This window comes from Myxine glutinosa, chromosome 5 (assembly GCF_964187855.1).
Source record: "Myxine glutinosa chromosome 5, kmMyxGlut1.1, whole genome shotgun sequence".
In the NCBI taxonomy this organism is placed as follows: Eukaryota; Metazoa; Chordata; class Myxini; order Myxiniformes; family Myxinidae; genus Myxine; species Myxine glutinosa.
In genome coordinates, this window is record NC_136265.1 from 40,598,953 (window position 1) to 40,615,940 (window position 16,988).

A 16,988-nucleotide genomic window follows, 5' to 3' on the forward strand; every position below is an offset into this window, starting at 1 on the left:
CTGAGTATTCTGTGATATACGTATATATATATATATATATATATATATATATATATATATATATATATATATATATATATATATATATATATATATATATATATATACGTATATCGCAGAATATATATATTCCCAGTCATATATATATATATATATACAGACTTGGCATTTAATATGGAATATATATTTTTTATTGACTTGGGTTTACTTTCTTAACTCAGTATATCAATCTGGTGAGTTTCTTTTACACTTCCGTGATTTATTTGTTGAAAGAACCATGTCACTGATTGTCTGTCGCAGCAAGAAGTCAACAACAGGATTATATCACAGGTGGCGTGGCAAAATGTACGGACAGGTGCATTTGATGATTGGCTTCACAGTCGGGTATACAAGGGTTGTTGCGTTCTGTATTAGTGGAAAACAACTGCTGCACATCTACAAAAGTTATTGCCGCTTCCTCTGGAGATGGTCCGTCAACTCGACAATGCTGTTTGTCATGGAGTGGTGGCTTTACGAAATTACGGCATGAAACGGTGTGCTATTGCTCGGCAGTATGGCATCACTCAAGGTCAGGTGTCAAAGATCCTGAAACGAAATGCTCAGAGGGGTGTCCCTACTCCAATACCGAGGCCAGGACGTCCCCGCAGAACCACAAGGAGGGATGATCGCCAGCTGCACCGGTTAGTCCGCAATGGCCGTACCAAGTCAGCTAATCGGCTTGGGGCTGAGTGGCAGAAACTGACAAATGTGCCTGTATCCAGAAGGCTAGTCAACCAACGACTGGTTCAAGCAGGCTATCGTGCCAGGCATCCCCTGAGAAAGCCACGCCTGACCAGACAACACCGCCAGTGCCGATTGCAGTTGGCCATAGAGCACCGTCAATGGCAGCCAGGACACTGGAATCACGTGATCTTCAGTGGGCGAGTCTAGATTTCTGATCTATCATCAAGATGGCCGCGTCCGAGTGCGCAGACAAGTGCATGAAGCCTACAACAAAGATTGTATAGTGCCAGGAATCCATGCTGGAGGTGGTGGGGTGACCGTTTGGGCTGCTTTTCATGCAGGGGCAAAACTGACCTGGTTGTTCTGAATGGAAACCTGAACCAGTTCAAGTACAGGGCCATTCTGGAAGAAACATTGCTTCCATTTGCTCGTGCAGCTTTTCGAGGAAACTTTGTCTTCCAAGATGACAATGCACGGCCTCATCGTGCTCGCATGATCCAACACTTTCTTGCTGACCGTGGTGTAGAGCATATGGAGTGGCTTGCCATGTCCCCGGATATGAATCCGATAGAGAACTTGTGGGCAGAATTAACGCGTTAAATCGACCACTTGGACCAGCAGCCGACCTCTGTGCGTGAATTGCATCACTGCATGGCAAGCGATTCCTGTCTAAACCTTGACAAATATCGTGAACAGCATGCCTCAACGTGTACGTGCTCTCCTGAATGCTCGTGGGGGTTACACGAAGTACTGAACTGTAATTTTACTGTCCGTAATCCCAGTCGTAATTTAACTTTTGTTTTTGTTAAAAAAATTTTTGGCTGATGTGCAAAATAAAGAGATACTTCTGGAAAACGCGCATAAGTTTAACACAGTACTGTCCGTGAATTGATTTCGATATCAGTTTTCATCACTTTCAAGGATCAATTTATTTGTTTCGAAATGTCAAATGTGGTTTTTGTTTCTTTTAAAGGTCACATTAACAAAATCTAGAATAATTTCAACATAATTCCAATGAACTTTTGGTTCTAAGTCATCTTGAAAAGTAAGTTCACCCCCCCAAAAAAATATTCCATATTAAATGCCAAGTCTGTATATATATATATATATATATATATATATATTGTTGCGGATATGAGGATTGCATTTTTTTGATTGTGTGTATTGTATTGTGGTAAATTGTTGTGTAACATTGGTTGGATGTGGCCCCTCCTGCCTCCAGAGTTGTGTAAAGGAAAAAAGGGGCGTCCCGGTAGTTAATTCCATGAAACACCACATTGCAGGACCCGATAAAAACCCTTGTTCAGTAGCTTATATCTTATTATGTGTTTTAGAGTAAGGCCTTGTCTTCCATTAGAATGACACTCCATTGCACCGAATCAATTAAGAATAGCTCCCCTTCAATACTTCCATTTCCCAGCCAAACTCTCCATCTGCGGGTAAAGCAGTTCACAAGCGTGGGGTGCACGCCCTCTCATTTCGCTGCTATAGTGAATATGTGCTCCGTGCTCTGTTTGAACAGGAGGGGCGGGGTCGCCCGGGAGAGGCAAGCCCAGGGCGCGCCACGAAGGGCGGGGCTGTTCAGCCCCATGCCCAAATAAGGAAACAAGCCCGTGGCTCGCCACGAGGGGCGTGCCGTCGGCGCCATGCCCAAATAAGGAGACAAGCCCGTGGGATTACCATACAAGGTCACGAAACAGAGCACGGGGGGGGGGAGGGCGGTACCGAAACCGAAGAGGGCGTGTCAGACCCACGCTGAAGGTATGAGAGAAGGGTGCAACGATCGCTGGGACAAGACACACCAGAGATACGGCAGATGCGTCCAGGTGCGTAAGAGGGTTGGCAGTCCACCGGGAGAGAGTTCAGAGTTGCACCGGAGTTGCGTGAGAGATACGAAAAGCCTTTGACAAAGAGCCGCTTCAACCAGCCCCGTTTCAACCAGCCGAGTGACCCTGCCGGCGTGCGCTGTAAAGCCGAATACAAGGAGCTGCCGGCTCCTCGCTTCCCGCCCGGAGTGGACCTGCTCGCTGTGCCCTGTGATCCCACCTGCTCATCCCTCCAAACGATTGCTACCCTTCCATCCATTTGCGTACGTGAGTTTGTTTTGTTCGTGCTGTCCTGGGTAGGTAATTAAGTCCGTATAAGCTAGTAATTTTCACTGTGTCACCTGCGTTTTCATGTCACCTGTAAATAATCGTGACTGCTCTTTTTGCTTATGTGTGTGTAAATAATAATAAACCCCGTTACTCTTCTGTACGTCTTCTTCTTCTTCCTCTTTGCATTCGTCGTCTTAGTCTTTTCCCCATTGAATATCTGTGGCGTGATACGGCCAACGTTTGGGTGAATCGGGTTTAGTTGGGGAACAACTGTTCGGTCACGGAGCCTCCGCTCGGCAAAAACAACATCCTTATCCGCGGACTGTAACAATATATATATATATATATATATATATATATATATATATATATATATATATATATATATATATATATATATATATATATATGTATGTATACATATTACAATTAAATCAATGAACAGGATTATAATTAATTGAAATATGTGGGATATTGACACGCCCAAACCAGGAATCGAAACCAGGTCCTCTTGTGAACTGTACCAGTGCTCTGCAATCTAATGACGCTTTTCCACCGCGGTACCGTACCGTACTGTACCTTCCTGTAACTAAAATCTGTTTTTTCGTTTTTCCATTGCCAAGCGAACCGTACCGTATCTAAGTACCCATACTAAATTTGGTTCCTGCTCTGGATAGGTACCAAGCGAGCCGGACTCGGACGTATGGGTGGAGCTAGCAATACTGCAGACCGTTGATTGGTCAATTGCAATCGTCACAGAACCGTCACGCTATGTTCATTATTTTCAGCTTCTTCTCAAACACTTCCTTCTCAAACACTTCCTCTCTCTTTTTGTATTTCGCTAAAAAAAAAACTAATGTTCAGATAAAACCAAAGCCCGACAAAGAGGTAAAACACAGCTTCAAGTTCCTCCATAGTTGCGGAGCTGTTTACAGTTTAGTGTCGCATGACAAACTAGAAAGGTGGCCAAACCTCAGTAGAGGGCATCCGTCCGCCAGGTGAACAATTTACGTTTTGTATCCCAGAGTAGATCAGAAAATCACAATACAGAATCACATTTAATCAAAATCATCCGTCCACAACTTTTAAAATCGAATCATTGGCATCATGTCGTGCTTTTCGCAAGTCAAGTTCTTGTCACTCGTCACAACATCATGTCGCATCAGTCTTCACCAAAATCTAATGATTCCATCCTTGTCACATACGCTACATCTCTGCCAAAATTCGTCCGAATTCGTCCACAATTTTTTGAGATATTTTTGAGATTTTGAGATATCGAGAACGTTACTTAGTAGAGAGCAAACCTCGGCCTGGTTGGCCATATCATTCAATGGTGAAGAATCACTTAAAATATTATACTAGCCGGATCCGGATCTTCACCAAAATCGAATCGATTCTTCCTTGTCACACACACAACCTGTCCACCAAGTTTCGTCCAAATCCATCCACAATTTTTTTGAGATATCCTGCTTTGTTGCTTTGATTTTCTTAGTGCCGTGAACAAACTTTGGTGCATCACAGGGGTGAAGGTTGTGGTCAAGATTCATCGAAATAGTTTGTGTAGTTTCAGAGGAAAAAGCAAATTCCTATTTTGGGGGGTCAAACCTGGATCCACTTTGACCCTGGTAACCCCCCTTAGACACCAATGTTTTTAATGCCGTGAACAAACGTTAGTCCCAACATAACAAATATAATTTGTGCCAAATTTGGTCGCAATCCCATCAGCAGTTTCGGAGAAGAAGTTGCAAGTGTTCACGAAAGGACAGATGGACTGACTGACTGACTGACTACAGCGCCATCGCATAAGCTCCCCTGGTCTTCGTTCCAGGTGAGCTAATATAATAACATGACCCCTCATGGTGGCTCCATAGGGAGCAGGTGCTTCTCGTTTATTTAATTAACTTGGCTTTGGGTTCCGAACATAGGGTGTTGTTAATATCTAACAATTCTGAGGATGTGGAGGATTCATTATTATTTCCATGTTCGAATCAATCTGCGCTCATACATGTACAACACTTCAGCAATTACAATCGCTTTATATGGGAAACTGGAATTTGAGGAAGTGCAAGTCTTTGGCCAGTTTGTGCAGTCGTCAATGATGGCTCGGACATACTTTTTCCAAGCCAAGCAATTAAATAAATCAGGGTGGTTAGAGGAGTCTTGCTCAGAAATGGGTATAACATAGGGGATACTTCCTAACCTTAAAGAACCAAAACAGACAGAATGGCAGGAGCCAGACATGCTTGGGCACTGTGCACTGCCGTTGGTACTACACGGGCCTTTCTGAAAGGATTGGCAAGATGGTACGCAGCGCACAGATTGGTGTGGCCTACAAGCCTCTACGCATCATCCGCAATGTCATTTCAAAACTGAAGTACACAATATCAACTGGTGATAAATCCGGAGTCGTTCACCATTCATCGTGCAAAGACTGAGACCAATTCTACATTTGGTGAAACCGGCAGGAATTTGAAACAAAGGCTACATGAACATGATGGAGCACTTCTAGCCTGCAATGCAATAAGCAACAAGAAAGAGCAATCAGAGATTGCAAACCCCTCGCCAGGATGTATTTTCAGTGGTTTTTAAGGCTTTTGTGTTAAAACAAATATGGCGGCCGAACCACGTGACCGATGACATCATCGTTAATTTTTTTTCTCCACTAGTTTATGTCGACATGGCGCTCAAGAAATTTCATCTTGATAGGATGAAGTTTTGTACTTGCGGAATTATGACGTCATCATGGAGGCAACTATGACATCATCATTAACATATTTATTCCCCATGGAGAGTTCTTTACAATGAGCCATGTCTCAATTTTTTCTATTCAACGCTTTCCGAGATATAGAGGTGCAATTTTTTTTTCGGTTTTTCCAAGATGGCGGCTACGTGACCGTTAACTGGGGTGCTACGTGACCTAAGACATTATAATGAAAAAATTATACAGGTGAAGTTGCACCTCTGGTGAAAATTTCCTCTCAATCAGACCAACGGTTGCAGAGAAAATCATATTTATTCTGTGCGGACAAACAAACAAACAGACAAACAGGCTCAAATGCAATACCCTCTCCTCTGGCGAGGGTAATGAGAGCTCTATTTCTTGAAATTTGCAACCACCAACTGGCAACTATATGAAATTTGGATGACAGGTGAAGAAAAATTGAGTGAATAAGCACACAAGGTCGTTAAGGATAAAACTTGCACACTAATTAGTATACATAATATTTTAAATTTCATAATTGCTGTTTGTCGCCCTCTTGTGTTCCATAAAGGACATGTACAATTACGAATGTGTTTTCAAGGAATTACTGCTCAAATGAAGTACAAACTGAGTATGAAACCAATCAATTAATCAATCAATTCGGTTTTATTAGAATAAAAGAAAAAAAGAAAGAAACTGTCGGGGATATTTTCCCTACAGTAGTATGTAATATATGAACCAAGAAATTCAATGTCCATCAACTTGTCAGAAGAGAGTCAGTAATTTAATTCCCGAGGAGGCCAACACTTTCTGTCTTCAAAAATACACAGCAAGAAAAACAATGACCCTTATTAAACCAAGGAGAGCAAGATACAATTCACAAAACACACAAGGAAGATTTACAACAAATCTTAGATCAAAGTCCAGGGTGAAAATCCTGGTACAGTAGGGATGCGCAAGGAAATATCATACCAAACACCAGCATGCACAGTATACTGTAACATACAAAATCAACCAGCCAAGTGAAGTATCCTGGCTATTTAGTCATTCGTTCTGATTTTTTATACAGTTTCAAGCGGGAGGAGCAAGAGGAGGGGGGAGGAGTGAAGAGAGGGGAGGAGAGCAGTAGGATTGGTTGGGCAAAGTTTGGGTGGGAGGGGACAAGTGGAGGGGGGAGGAGCAAAGAGAGGGGAGGAGAGCAATAGGATTGGTTGGGCAAAGTTTGGGTGGGAGGGAGTAGGTGTCGAGGATGAGGTTTCCTCCTGCTGAGAGTAGGTTTGCATCCCAAATTCTTTCTGCTTTCCCATTGTCTCCTGCAAAACACCTGGAGCCCTGTCTCTCTAATCCCTTCAAAAACACCTGAAGGTCATTCTCAGTGAAATGGATATGTCTTTTACTCATTTTAAAAGATCACTTACTTTATTTCAAAGCACATTTTAAAACAATATTTATCCTTAGTCACAACCAAATAATTACAGCGCCTCCATTATTAGAACTATACCAAATGATTTACCATTCTGTGGGTTTATCTGTAATTCATATATTATTTGATGCAAGGGTGATTATACAATGTTGCAAATTAACACACTAGTAACATTAGTTTTATTAAGTCATGTTAAGACTTGCAATTAAATAAGAAAGTCCTTATTTAATAAATAGGTATTTACGTCACAATTTGCCGTACTAAAACCCATCTAAAAACTCAGAAGTTCAATTTGTTGCAGATGGATCGTTCTTGTTGAGAGATTTTCCCGAGAACGCTGGCAATTAAAGAGAGGCGTGCGCTGACTGTCTGTCTCCACAACGATCAGCGCAGGGAGGATTATTTTAGCGCAGAGGGGATTATTTTCTTCCATTGTTTTAACTCTGCAATAATTACCAAGTATCTTGCATTCACTTCTCAATACAATGTTTACCTTCAACTTCGTACTAAGTCGATTATTCACTAGTTTCATAAACACAAAGGGATTTGTAAAGCAATTCAGTGGATGCTAATTACTCCAGGCAGCTGGTCAGACATGGTGTTTATCAGCTACTAGTTTTGCCATTATTTAATTTATTTACTAAGAAGACAATATCTTTTCTCCAACTTACTTCCAACATCACATTATTTTCCAACAAAACATCCCATCTGTATTACATATGCCCTTTAGTTGGAAAAATGATTTTGCCATGGCAATATGCGATCTGCCATTGCCTTATACTAAGAGTTTTACCTTTTCTCGAGCAACTGTTTCTGGGCAGAGTGTCGGAGATAACGTGCCAACCATAGGGAGATCGCAAAGTTTTGCATGGAAACCATAAAAAACCCGCAGACTAGGATTAAGGGTTGAGGCTCATAAAAGTTGCTTGCTTCATAAATTTACACTTCCACAAAACAAGTACAGATACATTCAAAGTACACCACCCCCATGCCAAATAATTAAATATCCTACAGCGCGGCATTGCCGGGGCGCCTTTGGCGCCCGGCAATACCGCAATGCAGCTCATTGAGGCTGCATTGGGAGGGAGAGGTGCACACTAATTGATTGATTAATTGTATATTTAAAATCAATAAAAGATTATCACAAAATATTTTCATAATCAATTGGCTAATAGCATAACTAAACCACTAGTGCTTCATCCGAAGATGTATCTTTTAGAAATGTAATTAAATAAGTCATTAATAAAAAATTAAATAATTAATTGATTACTCAATAAATAATTAATCGATTAATCAATAAATAATTAATCGATTAAATGATTAATCAATAAATCAAAAATATCCTTGATAGCCACATCACTTGGTCACTGTCATGTCCAAATATTAGCTTCTGAGCTCAAAAGGTGCCTGAGATATTGGCCAAATGAGAAAGAAGATAAATAAATGATTAATAATGAAAATAAATAAATAATAATCATTAAAAAATTAAATTATTAATCAATTCGGTCAGAGAACACATAAACCACCACCATTTCATCAGAACCTGTAACTTTAAAAAAAATAAAAAATTGTCATTAATCAAATAATTAAATAATTAATCGATTAATTGATTAATTGATTAATTAATAAATCAAAAATAGCCTTTGCAGTCAAATCACCTGGTCATTGGCATGTCCAAATATCAGCTTCCTAACTCAAAAGGTGCCTGAGTTAATGGTCAGAAGAGAAATGAAATTTAATTAATTAAATAAGTACTTAATTAATCGCTAATAATTAAATAACTCATCAATTAATTGATTAATCAAAAAACAAAAAATACCGTTTTTGACAAAGGACTTGCTCACTATTGTGCCGAAATTTCAGCTTCCTAGCTTAAAGGATGGCTGAGATATCGTCCGGACAAACAAACAAGAAAGCAAGAAAGCAAGAAAGCAAGAAAGAAAACAAGAAAGAAACCAGAGTGAAAACTGAGTACTCTCTTTCAGCGTGCGTCACTGCCGAGCCCCCTTTGGTGCCCGGCAATGACGATTTGCAATGCCTGGAGATGGCATAGGAAAGGAGCGGTGTACAACAAGTACACATACATTCAAAGTACACCGCCCCATGCCAAATAATTAAATATGCTGCAGCGCGGCATTGCCGGGGCGCCTCTGGCGCCCGGCAATACCGCAGTGCAGCTCATTGAGGCTGCATTGGGAGGGAGAGGTGTACACTAATTGATTGATTAATTGTATAACTAGAACGGGCACTCGGTAGAGCGCATACCTTCGCCGCAGCTACTGTTCTGTACTTGGTAAAAATACGATTTTGACCTTTTCGTGACCTTGACCTTGACCTTTGACCCGATTGCTCCCAAAATCTAATCAAATGTGTCCCGTATAATAACCAATCATCCCACCAAATTTCATGCGAATCGGTTGAATACTTTTTGAGTTATGCGAATAACATACACACACACACACAGGCATACAAATAAATACACAGCGATCAAAACATAACCTTCCGCTTTTGCGAAGGTAATTAAAATCAATAAAAGATTATCACAAAATATTTTCATAATCAATTGGCTAATCGCATAACTAAACCACTAGTGCTTCATCCGAAGATGTATCTTTTATAAATTTAATTAAATAAGTCATTTATAAAAAATTAAATAATTAATTGATTACTCAATAAATAATTAATCGATTAATCAATAAATAATTAATAGATGAAATGATTAATCAATAAATCAAAAATATCCTTGATAGCCACATCACTTGGTCACTCATGTCCAAATATTAGCTTCCCAGCTCAAAAGGTGCCTGAGATATTGGCCAAATGAGAAAGAAAATAAATAAATGATTATATTAATGAAAATAAATAAATAAAAATCATTTAAAAATTAAATTATTAATCAATTTGGTCAGAGAACTAATACACTTGTGCAAGACACTAATACAAGTGCAAAAGTGGTTTCCTGCACCAACACAAGTGCGAAAAGAGGTTTTTCAACACTAACACAAGTGCGAAAAGTGGTTTTTCAACACTAACACAAGTGCAAAAAGTGGTTTTTCCACACTAATACAAGTGCAAAAGTGGTTTCCTGCACCAACACAAGTGCGAAAAGAGGTTTTTCAACACTAACACAAGTGCGAAAAGTGGTTTTTCAACACTAACACAAGTGCAAAAAGTGGTTTTTCCACACTAATACAAGTGCAAAAGTGGTTTCCTGCACCAACACAAGTGCGAAAAGTGGTTTTTCAACACTAACACAAGTGCGAAAAGTGGTTTTTCAACACTAACACAAGTGCGAAAAGTGTTTTTTCCACACTAATACAAGTGCAAAAGTGGTTTCCTGCACCAACACAAGTGCGAAAAGTGGTTTTTCAACACTAACACAAGTGCGAAAAGTGGTTTTTCAACACTAACACAAGTGCGAAAAGTGGTTTTTCAACACTATCACAAGTGCAAAAAGTGTTTTTTCCACACTAATACAAGTGCAAAAGTGGTTTCCTGCACCAACACAAGTGCGAAAAGTGGTTTTTCAACACTAACACAAGTGCGAAGAGTGGTTTTTCAACACTACCACAAGTGCAAAAAGTGGTTTTTCCACACTAATACAAGTGCAAAAGTGGTTTCCTGCACCAACACAAGTGCGAAAAGTGGTTTTTCAACACTAACACAAGTGCGAAAAGTGGTTTTTCAACACTATCACAAGTGCCAAAAGTGTTTTTTCCACACTAATACAAGTGCAAAAGTGGTTTCCTGCACCAACACAAGTGCGAAAAGTGGTTTTTCAACACTAACACAAGTGCGAAAAGTGGTTCTTCAACACTATCACAAGTGCAAAAAGTGGTTTTTCCACACTAATACAAGTGCAAAAGTGGTTTCCTGCACCAACACAAGTGCGAAAAGTGGTTTTTCAACACTAATACAAGTGCAAAAGTGGTTTCCTGCACCAACACAAGTGCGAAAAGTGGTTTTTCAACACTAACACAAGTGCGAAAAGTGGTTTTTCAACACTAACACAAGTGCGAAAAGTGTTTTTTCCACACTAATACAAGTGCAAAAGTGGTTTCCTGCACCAACACAAGTGCGAAAAGTGGTTTTTCAACACTAACACAAGTGCGAAAAGTGGTTCTTCAACACTATCACAAGTGCAAAAAGTGGTTTTTCCACACTAATACAAGTGCAAAAGTGGTTTCCTGCACCAACACAAGTGCGAAAAGTGGTTTTTCAACACTAATACAAGTGCAAAAGTGGTTTCCTGCACCAACACAAGTGCGAAAAGTGGTTTTTCAACACTAACACAAGTGCGAAAAGTGGTTTTTCAACACTAACACAAGTGCGAAAAGTGTTTTTTCCACACTAATACAAGTGCAAAAGTGGTTTCCTGCACCAACACAAGTGCGAAAAGTGGTTTTTCAACACTAACACGAGTGCGAAAAGTGGCTTTTCAACACTAACACAAGTGTGAAAAGTGGTTTTTCAACACTATCACAAGTGCAAAAAGTGGTTTTTCCACACTCATACAAGTGCAAAAGTGGTTTCCTGCACCAACAAAAGTGCAAAAAGTGGTTTTTCAACACTAACACAAGTGCGAAAAGTGGTTTCCTGCACCAACACAAGTGCGAAAAGTGGTTTTTCAACACTAACACAAGTGCGAAAAGTGGTTTTTCAACACTAACACAAGTGCGAAAAGTGTTTTTTCCACACTAATACAAGTGCAAAAGTGGTTTCCTGCACCAACACAAGTGCGAAAAGTGGTTTTTCAACACTAACACAAGTGCGAAAAGTGGTTTTTCAACACTAACACAAGTGCGAAAAGTGTTTTTTCCACACTAATACAAGTGCAAAAGTGGTTTCCTGCACCAACACAAGTGCGAAAAGTGGTTTTTCAACACTAACACGAGTGCGAAAAGTGGCTTTTCAACACTAACACAAGTGTGAAAAGTGGTTTTTCAACACTATCACAAGTGCAAAAAGTGTTTTTTCCACACTAATACAAGTGCAAAAGTGGTTTCCTGCACCAACAAAAGTGCAAAAAGTGGTTTTTCAACACTAACACAAGTGCGAAAAGTGGTTTTTCAACACTAACACTAATGCGAAAAGTGGTTTTTCCACACTAATACAAGTGCAAAAGTGGTTTCCTGCACCAACACAAGTGCGAAAAGTGGTTTTTCAACACTAACACAAGTGCGAAAAGTGGTTTTTCAACACTAACAGAAGTGCGAAAAGTGTTTTTTCCACACTAATACAAGTGCAAAAGTGGTCTCCTGCACCAACACAAGTGCGAAAAGTGTTTTTTTCACACTAACACAAGTGCGAAAAGTGTTTTTTCCACACTAATACAAGTGCAAAAGTGGTTTCCTGCACCAACACAAGTGCGAAAAGTGGTTTTTCAACACTAACACAAGTGCGAAAAGTGGATTTTCAACACTAACACAAGTGCGAAAAGTGTTTTTTCCACACTAATACAAGTGCAAAAGTGGTTTCCTGCACCAACACAAGTGCGAAAAGTGGGTTTTCAACACTAACACAAGTGCGAAAAGTGGTTTTTCAACACTATCACAAGTGCCAAAAGTGTTTTTTCCACACTAATACAAGTGCAAAAGTGGTTTCCTGCACCAACAAAAGTGCAAAAAGTGGTTTTTCAACACTAACACAAGTGCGAAAAGTGGTTTTTCAACACTAACACTAATGCGAAAAGTGGTTTTTCCACACTAATACAAGTGCAAAAGTGGTTTCCTGCACCAACACAAGTGCGAAAAGTGGTTTTTCAACACTAACACAAGTGCGAAAAGTGGTTTTTCAACACTAACAGAAGTGCGAAAAGTGTTTTTTCCACACTAATACAAGTGCAAAAGTGGTTTCCTGCACCAACACAAGTGCGAAAAGTGTTTTTTCCACACTAACACAAGTGCGAAAAGTGTTTTTTCCACACTAATACAAGTGCAAAAGTGGTTTCCTGCACCAACACAAGTGCGAAAAGTGGTTTTTCAACACTAACACAAGTGCGAAAAGTGGATTTTCAACACTAACACAAGTGCGAAAAGTGTTTTTTCCACACTAATACAAGTGCAAAAGTGGTTTCCTGCACCAACACAAGTGCGAAAAGTGGGTTTTCAACACTAACACAAGTGCGAAAAGTGGTTTTTCAACACTATCACAAGTGCCAAAAGTGTTTTTTCCACACTAATACAAGTGCAAAAGTGGTTTCCTGCACCAACAAAAGTGCGAAAAGTGGTTTGTCAACACTAACACAAGTGCGAAAAGTGGTTTTTCAGCACTAACACAAGTGCGAAAAGTGGTTTTTCCACACTAATACAAGTGCAAAAGTGGTTTCCTGCACCAACACAAGTGCGAAAAGTGGTTTTTCAACACTAACACAAGTGTGAAAAGTGGTTTTTCAACACTAACACAAGTGTGAAAAGTGGTTTTCCAACACTAACACAAGTGCGAAAAGTGGTTTTTCCACACTAATACAAGTGCAAAAGTGGTTTCCTGCACCAACACAAGTGCGAAAAGTGGTTTTTCAACACTAACACAAGTGCGAAAAGTGGTTTTTCAACACTATCACAAGTGCAAAAAGTGTTTTTTCCACACTAATACAAGTGCAAAAGTGGTTTCCTGCACCAACACAAGTGCGAAAAGTGGTTTTTCAACACTAACACAAGTGCGAAAAGTGGTTTTTCAACACGAACACAAGTGCGAAAAGTGGTTTTGCCACACTAATAAAAGTGCAAAAGTGGTTTCCTGCACCAACACAAGTGCGAAAAGTGGTTTTTCAACACTAACACAAGTGCGAAAAGTGGTTTTTCAACACTATCACACGTGCAAAAAGTGTTTTTTCCACACTAATACAAGTGCAAAAGTGGTTTCCTGCACCAACACAAGTGCGAAAAGTGGTTTTTCAACACTAACACAAGTGCGAAAAGTGGTTTTTCAACACTAACACAAGTGCGAAAAGTGTTTTTTCCACACTAATACAAGTGCAGAAGTGGTTTCCTGCACCAACACAAGTGCGAAAAGTGGTTTTTCAACACTAACACGAGTGCGAAAAGTGGTTTTTCAACACTAACACAAGTGCGAAAAGTGGATTTTATACACTATCACAAGTGCAAAAAGTGGTTTTTCCACACTAATACAAGTGCAAAAGTGGTTTCCTGCACCAACACAAGTGCGAAAAGTGGTTTTTCAACACTAACACAAGTGCTAAAAGTGGTTTTTCAACACTATCACAAGTGCAAAAAGTGTTTTTTCCACACTAATACAAGTGCAAAAGTGGTTTCCTGCACCAACAAAAGTGCAAAAAGTGGTTTTTCAACACTAACACAAGTGCGAAAAGTGGTTTTTCAACACTAACACAAGTGCGAAAAGTGGTTTTCCCACACTAATACAAGTGCAAAAGTGGTTTCCTGCACCAACACAAGTGCGAAAAGTGGTTTTTCAACACTAACACAAGTGCGAAAAGTGGTTTTTCAACACTAACACAAGTGCGAAAAGTGGTTTTTCAACACTATCACAAGTGCAAAAAGTGGATTTTTCCACACTAATACAAGTGCAAAAGTGGTTTCCTGCACCAACACAAGTGCGAAAAGTGGTTTTTCAACACTAACACAAGTGTGAAAAGTGGTTTTTCAACACTATCGCAAGTGCAAAAAGTGTTTTTTCAACACTAATACAAGTGCAAAAGTGGTTTCCTGCACCAACAAAAGTGCAAAAAGTGGTTTTTCAACACTAACACTAGTGCGAAAAGTGGTTTTTCCACACTAATACAAGTGCAAAAGTGGTTTCCTGCACCAACACAAGTGCGAAAAGTGGTTTTTCAACACTAACACAAGTGCGATAAGTGGTTTTTCAACACTAACAGAAGTGCGAAAAGTGTTTTTTCCACACTAATACAAGTGCAAAAGTGGTTTCCTGCACAAACACAAGTGTGAAAAGTGGTTTTTCAACACTAACACAAGTGTGAAAAGTGGTTTTTCAACACTAACACAAGTGCAAAAAGTGTTTTTTCCACACTAATACAAGTGCAAAAGTGGTTTCCTGCACCAACACAAGTGCGAAAAGTGGTTTTTCAACACTAACACAAGTGCGAAAAGTGTTTTTTCAACACTAACACAAGTGCGAAAAGTGTTTTTTCCACACTAATACAAGTGCAAAAGTGGTTTCCTGCACCAACACAAGTGCGAAAAGTGGTTTTTCAACACTAACACAAGTGCGAAAAGTGGGTTTTCAACACTAACACAAGTGCGAAAAGTGGTTTTTCAACACTATCACAAGTGCAAAAAGTGTTTTTTCCACACTAATACAAGTGCAAAAGTGGTTTCCTGCACCAACACAAGTGCGAAAAGTGGTTTTTCAACACTAACAAAAGTGCGAAAAGTGGTTTTTCAACAATAACACAAGTGCGAAAAGTGTTTTTTCCACACTAATACAAGTGCAAAAGTGGTTTCCTGCACCAACACAAGTGCGAAAAGTGGTTTTTCAACACTAACACAAGTGCGAAAAGTCGTTTTTCAACAATAACACAAGTGCGAAAAGTGGTTTTTCCACACTAATACAAGTGCAAAAGTGGTTTCCTGCACCAACACAAGTGCGAAAAGTGGTTATTCAACACTAACACAAGTGCAAAAAGTGGTTTTTCAACACTATCACAAGTGCAAAAAGTGTTTTTCCACACTAATACAAGTGCAAAAGTGGTTTCCTGCACCAACACAATTGCGAAAAGTGTTTTTTCCACACTAACCCAAGTGCGAAAAGTGTTTTTTCCACACTAATACAAGTGCAAAAGTGGTTTCCTGCACCAACACAAGTGCGAAAAGTGGTTTTTCAACACTAACACAAGTGCGAAAAGTGGATTTTCAACACTAACACAAGTGCGAAAAGTGTTTTTTCCACACTAATACAAGTGCAAAAGTGGTTTCCTGCACCAACACAAGTACGAAAAGTGGCTTTTCAACACTAACACAAGTGTGAAAAGTGGTTTTTCAACACTATCACAAGTGCAAAAAGTGTTTTTTCCACACTAATACAAGTGCAAAAGTGGTTTCCTGCACCAACAAAAGTGCAAAAAGTGGTTTTTCAACACTAACACAAGTGCGAAAAGTGGTTTTTCAACACTAACACTAATGCAAAAAGTGGTTTTTCCACACTAATACAAGTGCAAAAGTGGTTTCCTGCACCAACACAAGTGCGAAAAGTGGTTTTTCAACACTAACACAAGTGCGAAAAGTGGTTTTTCAACACTAACAGAAGTGCGAAAAGTGTTTTTTCCACACTAATACAAGTGCAAAAGTGGTTTCCTGCACCAACACAAGTGCGAAAAGTGTTTTTTTCACACTAACACAAGTGCGAAAAGTGTTTTTTCCACACTAATACAAGTGCAAAAGTGGTTTCCTGCACCAACACAAGTGCGAAAAGTGGTTTTTCAACACTAACACAAGTGCGAAAAGTGGATTTTCAACACGAACACAAGTGCGAAAAGTGTTTTTTCCACACTAATACAAGTGCAAAAGTGGTTTCCTGCACCAACACAAGTGCGAAAAGTGGGTTTTCAACACTAACACAAGTGCGAAAAGTGGTTTTTCAACACTATCACAAGTGCCAAAAGTGTTTTTTCCACACTAATACAAGTGCAAAAGTGGTTTCCTGCACCAACAAAAGTGCAAAAAGTGGTTTTTCAACACTAACACAAGTGCGAAAAGTGGTTTTTCAACACTAACACTAATGCGAAAAGTGGTTTTTCCACACTAATACAAGTGCAAAAGTGGTTTCCTGCACCAACACAAGTGCGAAAAGTGGTTTTTCAACACTAACACAAGTGCGAAAAGTGGTTTTTCAACACTAACAGAAGTGCGAAAAGTGTTTTTTCCACACTAATACAAGTGCAAAAGTGGTTTCCTGCACCAACACAAGTGCGAAAAGTGTTTTTTCCACACTAACACAAGTGCGAAAAGTGTTTTTTCCACACTAATACAAGTGCAAAAGTGGTTTCCTGCACCAACACAAGTGCGAAAAGTGGTTTTTCAACACTAACACAAGTGCGAAAAGTGGATTT